We start from the raw sequence: 7,506 nt of genomic DNA, 5'->3' as shown, positions 1-7,506 counted from the left end.
GGCCTGACCAGGAAGGTCTGGGACGTGGGGACAGCAGGGGGTGACTGTCATGGCCGGCCCTGCCCAGGAAGGTCTGAGACGTGGGGATAGCAGGGGGTGACCGTCACGGCCGGCCCTGCCTGGGAAGGTCTGAGACATGAGGATGGTGGGGGGTGACTGTCACAGCTAGCCCTGCCCGGGAAGGTCTGAGACTTGGGGACAGCAGGCAGGTGACCGTCACGGCCGGCCCTGACCGGGAAGGTCTGAGCAGGACCTTGCTGTCTGACGAGAACGCCATGGCAGAGAGAAGCCAATGACATACCCCGAGTCTGGGGCCGGCAGGTGGTGACCGGCGCCCGAGTGGGCATGCTGGCCTTGACCCTGCCTGCTATAACCACTGCCAGGCAGGCATGTGGACCGCAGGCGTGGCGTGCTGACGTCTCGTTGCCCGTGCTGCTGCCCTGTCTCCTGGCCAAGGCCGTCCTCTGCCTTGCTGTGAGGCGCAGTCTGGGGAACTCGGGGGTAGGGTGGACGACTGGACACAGCCTCTGGATCCCCCTTGTGGTCTCGGGGACCTCAGGGCGGGGGTGGTCTCAGACGTGTGCTGTGTCTGTGCAGAGCCTCGAGGGCACCTTGTCCCCTTTCCACTGACCGAGCCGCGGAGGCTCCGGGGGAAAGTGACCTGTCCGAGGTCTCAGTGAGGAGGGGAGGATCTGGGGTAGAAGTCCATAGACCCCGGGCTGTAGCCTGCTGTGTGGACGTGCTGCTGGGTCTCCAGTGGTCTGCTCGCTCGCTCCCCCTGTGCTCGAAGCAGCCGGCGTGTCTGGGGAAGAGTGGCACGTGGCAGCACCCAGCCGGTGAGACCCAGGCCCACAACAGTGTCTCGTGCTCCGAGCAAGGGCTTTGGGTTTGAGCACGGTGTTTGCAGAGATGTGAGTGGCGTGGGTTTGGCTCTCTGGGCTGCTCACCCTACTCTCCACTGGCTGCTCGGGGATCCAGGCAGGTGGCCGGTCAAAGTGCTGCCCTCACTATCCTGTCTTTATGAAGCAACCTGGTTTTTCATGAGAAGTTCAGGTTTCAGGGGCGGTTCCAGACACTGGGCTTTCTGCTGTGCTGACCAGCGAGGCCGCGCGGGTACATCCTGGGTTATGCCGTGTGCCTCGAGTCAGGCGGATTTCATCATTCGATTTTCCCTCATTTGTACAATCGAGCAGTGCCAGCCCTCACACCCTCAGTGTGTGCGACTTGCACGTGGCTCATAGCACGTTTGTCACAGAAAATGGGGCTCTTTGTCTTTTTAAGGAGAAGACAGTGGCACTTTTGCTGATGTGAGAAGCGTGTTCACATGACCCCCTCTCGCACGCGGCACCTGCCTCGGGCCTTCGCATGCGGCTTGGCTTGCCGCACAGGTTGGCGTGTCCTGCGCCCCGCTGCCCCTGATGTCTCGTTCTCTGCAGGCGTGACCCCGAGCATGTGAGTTAATGTGGGGGAGCACTCAGAGAATGCACACGCCCCACCTTGGCTCGGCACGATGTCCCAGGGAGGCCGGCCTTCTTCTGAGACCTCTCCTGGCGTCAGCCTCCACCCTAGCGAGACTCTGCCCCAGCTCCCGCTGGCTGCTCTTTGAGCTGCACAGAGGCTCCTACCCGAACGCTGCCGTCAGAGAGCCCGTCTCCTCGCTTCGGACAGCCCGTGCTGGGTGCCTGGCAGCACCCCGGTGCTCAGGAGCTCCTCTGTCATGGGCCAGGAAGTCCCAGCCGCTCTCGTCACCCACCTTGACCTGTACGCCGGGGAAGGGTACGCTTTTACAGCACAAGCAGAGCTGATGAAGAGTGCTAGAGCTCTAGGGGTCTCCCCAGGACCATAGCCACGTGCGTACGAGCCCTCCGCTCTGACGTGGGCTCACTGCGTGCTGTGTGCAGCCAGAGAGGGAGGCCTCCTTGGCCTGGGAGAGGCCATCAGGAGGTCCGTGGTTCCCATGTGGTGGTTCTGAGCGTTCTGTCTGGGATGTGAGTGTTGGGCCTGACTCCAGGGTAGCAGCCAGAGCTGACCCCACGTGGGCCCTGTCACCATGTTCAGGGAGTGGCCCCATGAGGACAGGGATGACAAGGAAGCGCTTTGTGGGTGCTGACGGGGTCCCCCCAGGTCGGGCGGACATGGGCCTCCAGGGAGCGTGGTAAAGATGTGGGCTCCTGAGGGAGAGGGCCAGGAGTCTGAGTTCCCACGAGCCTCTCTGCTCACCTGCTCTCTACAAAACATCCATGGAAGCTGGGCGTCTCCTGGGGGCCCCTAGTTCCGACACGACCCCGTGGGGCCCCTGGCCGGCACCAGAGCTGCAGCCCAGCCATCACTGGGCCCTGGTGCTGAGAGCAGCAGCTGGTGCCATGCAGACCAGCTCTGCCTGCTGAGGGAGAGCTCCCCCAGAGCCACGTCTCCTGCCCCCGGGCCCCGCAGCCTTTCCTTGGGCGGCGTGAGTCGAGGTGGTCCACTCGTTTGTGTAGGCCTGGGGTGACAAACTTGGGCGCTCGCCAGCCCTTCCTCTGCTCCTCCCGCCTAGCTTTCAATTTCTACAGCTTATTTTACTGGCCTGTAAAGTCTGTGAAGAGCAGAAGTCTCAGTGGCGAGGCTGGAGTCAGGGCAGAGCCACAGGCTGGTAGCCAACGGGCGCCCGCTCATCCGTGGTCGCTCGGGTCTCGTCTTCCTCGTGCCCGCCGAGTCCTTGGCACTGCACTGGGGCCTGGAGACCAAGAGAGCGCCAGGTGGGCATCAGCCTTGGCCCTGTTTATCAGCAGAGCGAGGTCTCTTCACGCCGGGACCTCGGCACCTCCATCCTTGGGAGGATTTGCGATCCCATCTGCAAAGGGAGTGCATACTCGGCTGGCCATCCCTCCCAACTGTCTCCACGAGGCCCTGTGTGGCTGTGGGGCAGCTCCTTCAGAGGTGACTGCCAGGGCTCGAGGGAGGGGCCACCATGCGGGAGGTGGAGAGACATTCTGTGAAGGACCGGAAGGGGACGGAAGGGGACGTCAGCTAAGAGCTTGAGCGGCAGGGTGGGAGGAAGGGCTTCTTCCTGTTAAATAATTTATTTGTTTTTTCCATGAGCAAGAAAGACCAAGACAGAGACTGTGAGAGGAGAGAACAGAGACAGGCAGCACCCCACCGGTTCCGAATTTCTGCAAGCATTCTGCAGGCAGCCTGGAAGAGGCCTGTCTCGATCCACCCCGGCCTCAGCCGCCCAGAATGGGCAGGCACTGTCCGGCTGCTCAGGAGCCCTCTGGACTTGAACCCAGGCCTCCCCTGACCCTGCCCCACAGAGCCTCAGGTCTGCCTCCACTCCCTGTGGAGAGCCACACCGGGTCCTGGGAGTGGCGCCCACACAGACGGCGTGGATCCATGGAGGCTAGGGTGGGAGCGTGGGGATGGACTTGAGGGGGCCACGTGGCCAGAATGTGGACAGCAGGAGGTGGGGATGTTGGAGACTGCACCGTGCTATGATGGGGACCGTGGGACAGCAGCATGTCAAGTGTGGGCACCATGAGGGGGCACACAGCCCGGACTCAGAGCCTCCAGGGGGGCCTCGCCTCTGACCCCTAAGAAGGTCACCAGGTGGGGCTGGCTGATCAAGGACAGCGTTGGAGGAGCAGACCCGACCGGGAACGCGCTCTCTGCCACCTGGTGCTATGCACATGAAGGTCCCGTCTCTGCAGGAAGAGCTGACAGGGTAGGCCAGCCAGGGGCTGCTGATGTCACAGGGCCGACTGCAGTGTGAGCTCCAGACGCAGCGGCTTGAAACCACTTGGTGCGTGTGTGCACGTGCCCAAGGTTCGAAAGGGCGCTGGAGGGGAAGGGGTTGCAGGGGCCATCACTCCTGGGGGTGCTTCCCCATCTCCCTCTCCCTCCCTCCTTTTCTCCCTCCCTCTCACTCCTTCCCCCACTCCTCTCTCACTCCCTCTCACTTCTCCCTCTCTCCCTCCCTCCCTCCGCCCTCTCCTTCTCTCTCCCTCCTTCTCTGTCACCCTCTTTCCTTTGGCAAGCACATGTGCCCATAGCAAATTTTTAAAAAATAAAATAAAGGAGCGACCAGACAGGCCTGCCCACTGCCCCGCTGCCCTGCTGCCCTTGGGGCATTCCTTGGGGACATTCCTGTTGCAGTTCCTTGGGGGTTCCCGTCCCAGGAGCACAGGCAGCTTTCGTGCCCGGGCTGCATGTGTGAGAACAAGGTTTATACCGCCTTCCCCCGGGGTCCGAGGGTTGGCTGTGCAGAAACGCCTGTGTGGTCAGCCCTGGGTCTCCGGACGCTGAGGCTCTGTGCTTCCCTGGGAGCCGGCACCCAGTTTCCCCAGACCACGCTGCGCCTCTCCAGGGGCAGATCTCACTGTGTCCTATGCTGCCATCCCCAGCTGTATGACCACACGCCCACCACGTCACGTGTGACCCTGGAGATAGATGGGCTCGGGACGCGGCACGGCAGCTCGCGGTGGTTCTGAAGTGTTCTGAGCAATCGCTCTTTAAGTTGGCACGTCGTAAACATCTGATCGACGGCTCCCGGGCCCTGCCATGACAGTCTTCACAGCACACTCAGAGGCCTCCGTGGAGGAAACGGCACCTCGATGCACCAGTAGGAAGCCATCACAGATGGGAACATTCCTGTTGTAACAACAAATGGAAAATCAGTGCACAGATTATACGCATTTTCTTCCGAAAGTTATGAGGAATGATTACATGAGTGAAAAGAGCCATTTGTAGAAAAATACATAGTACCTGGCTCCATTTTTGTAACCTTCAAACCACACAGTTCCAGAAATGGAGGCATTTCCAGGAGTTGAGAGGGGCTGGAGGTGAGGGTGGTGGGTGTGACCACAGGATGTCCCGAGGGACCCAGCAGAGGGAAGGTGTCTGGGTAGTGCCTGTGTCAGGTCGGCAGGCTGGCCCCGACGGTTGATGGCTTTACGTGGTGGCCCTTGGGGAAGTAGAGAGGATGGCACACAGGTCTATTATTTCTTAGAACTTTATGTGAACCTACGACTAGTTAAAAAATGGAAATTTTAGGGACCAGCAGATGGTGTGGTGGCTATGTCACTGGACTTCCAAGTAGTTGACCATGGTTCGAGTCCCAGACCTGGCAACTTAAAACTCACACCGGGCATGTGTGCGTCCGTGCCCATAATTCCGGGAAGCAATTGCACCGTGGTCATTCCCCTAGGGGGTGATTTCGTGTTTTCTGTCTCTCTCTCTCTCGCTTGCTCGCTGTCTCTCTTGTGAGCCCACACACCCTATAGGAGAAATCTCTCACTAAAAAAAATACGTAAAGTTTAATTTAAAAAATTGGAACATAGAAAACATCTGTGTTCTGAGACCAGCAGTTAGTGGTGAGGTGTCTGGGTAGTGCCTGTGTCAGGTCGGCAGGCTGGCCCCGACGGTTGATGGCTTTACGTGGTGGCCCTTGGGGAAGTAGAGAGGATGGCACACAGGTCTATTATTTCTTAGAACTTTATGTGAACCTACGACTAGTTAAAAAATGGAAATTTTAGGGACCAGCAGATGGTGTGGTGGCTATGTCACTGGACTTCCAAGTAGTTGACCATGGTTCGAGTCCCAGACCTGGCAACTTAAAACTCACACCGGGCATGTGTGCGTCCGTGCCCATAATTCCGGGAAGCAATTGCACCGTGGTCATTCCCCTAGGGGGTGATTTCGTGTTTTCTGTCTCTCTCTCTCTCGCTTGCTCGCTGTCTCTCTTGTGAGCCCACACACCCTATAGGAGAAATCTCTCACTAAAAAAAATACGTAAAGTTTAATTTAAAAAATTGGAACATAGAAAACATCTGTGTTCTGAGACCAGCAGTTAGTGTAATGGCTATGTCGCTGGACTCCCACATAGTCAACTGCGGTTCACGTCCTGGACCCGGTGGCTTAAACTCACGCCGGGCGCATGTGCGTGCATGCCCAAGATCCCGAGAGGAGAATGGAGGAGAAGGGATTGCGGTGTGGCCATCCCCCCTGGGGGGTGATTTCTCGCTTTCTATCTCTCTGTCTCTGTCTGGTGAGTGCACGCTCCCTATAGCAAAAAAACTCTTAAAAAATAATAATAATAGTAAAAATCTGTGTTCTGATGTCCTTTGAGTAAACAAGATGCAGAAGAGGGCATTAACCGTGGCTTTTTGGCGAGGGAGGTATCGCTGATTCCATGTGACTCGCAGGGGTGTGGTTTAGCTTTATATTTTGACATACATTCGGCCCTGCAGAAAAGCAGCAAAAGCAGCCCGAGAGCCCCCATGCTGTACCCGTAGCCTGGTCGCCCGCCTGCTCGGTGCCATGGCATGGCTGCGGCCCGCCTCTCCCTGCAGATGCGCGTCCTGGCCCCGTGCACACAGGCCGGTGATGTGCTCCGTCTAACTTTTCAGAAGCCTCGCTCGTGCTGCTGCCCTCATGCCCTGCCACGCTGCAGTCCCGTAGCCTCCCCGCCTGTACACGGCTTCCTGGCCGAGGATCGTGCCTCCGTGAGAGCCAGCGTAGCCCTTCACCCTTCCGCCCTGGAGGGAGCCTCGGTGTTGCTAGCCCGTGAAAGAAACCCCGCAGCCGGGTGCTCGCAGGCGAGGCCAGCCTCGGGGACAGGAAGCCACCCCCAGGCCATGCTTGGCAGACCCCCGTCAGTGCGCGGCAGGGTCTCCATCGCTGTCTGTGAGAAGCGATGCCCTTGACAGAGGGACAGTCGAGCTGCTTGGGCACAGGACTCCTGGGGTCCGAGCGCCTGGGCTCACCCCACGCAAGGTTTTCTGGCCGTGTGACCTTGGGCAGGCCACGTGCCCCTCCAGGCACACCCGCACAGTGGGATAAGAACCCTCCCTGTGCCGGGGCCCGAGGCCGTTCCAGGTACGGCGGCTCTCCAGGAGCGGTCACGGGCTCCTTACGTGGTCTCCTCGAGGGGAGGTGAACCGAGGGCGTCCAGGAGACAGGGCTCCGGCCCCCCAGGCACCTCGGTCTGTAGCAGAGAGTGCCAGCTGCCAGGAGCTCAGTGGAGGCTTGGCGGGCGCATTCAGAGTGCTGACCGCGCTGGCCCCGTGGTCAGCAGGTCCCCTAGCCACGGACTCCAGGAGCGGGGCTGGTGCAGACAGGGCTGGAGTGGGGCCCTCCCAGAGACCTTGCTGTGAGATCAGCCCGTGTCTGCGCAGCGCACAGGGTGGTGCTGGGGGTCAGCGCGAGGGCCCATGCAGAGCCCTGGGCACGACTGAAGGCCAGCCCTTCGCCCCAACACTCAGGGAAGGGATTCCTAGCAGTTCTTCGGCCCCTCGAGAAGCAAGTACCGTGTGTCACCCACACACGTCCATCGTCCCCGCACTGCCCTGGTCCCTTTCCCATCCACCGTCCCCCTTGCTGCCCGTCGTCCCCTGCCTTCCCATCATACCCCCGTCCGTCCCTGGCTCAGCACACGCCGACTGCGTGTCCACCATGCTGTGGGGCCGTCTGGCCTGCTCGGGGCTTTCGAAGCAGCAGGGCTGGCCGGTGGGGGGGGGGGCAGCCCGGGGG

At 60.2% G+C, this 7,506-nt stretch overlaps 1 protein-coding gene across 1 annotated transcript in view; it reads left to right on the top strand.

Annotated features, from left to right (window-relative positions):
* The window catches only part of LDLRAD3 (low density lipoprotein receptor class A domain containing 3), a gene marked incomplete in the record, with an annotated part of 83,457 nt that overhangs the window by 30,309 nt on the left and 45,642 nt on the right, over nucleotides 1-7,506 (top strand).

The sequence above is a fragment of the Tupaia chinensis genome, unplaced genomic scaffold (assembly GCF_000334495.1).
Source record: "Tupaia chinensis unplaced genomic scaffold, TupChi_1.0 Scaffold139733_1, whole genome shotgun sequence".
NCBI classification, from domain to species: domain Eukaryota; kingdom Metazoa; phylum Chordata; class Mammalia; order Scandentia; family Tupaiidae; genus Tupaia; species Tupaia belangeri.
Note: the sequence above shows the minus strand (reverse complement) of the source record. Positions and strands in the feature narration are given on the sequence as shown.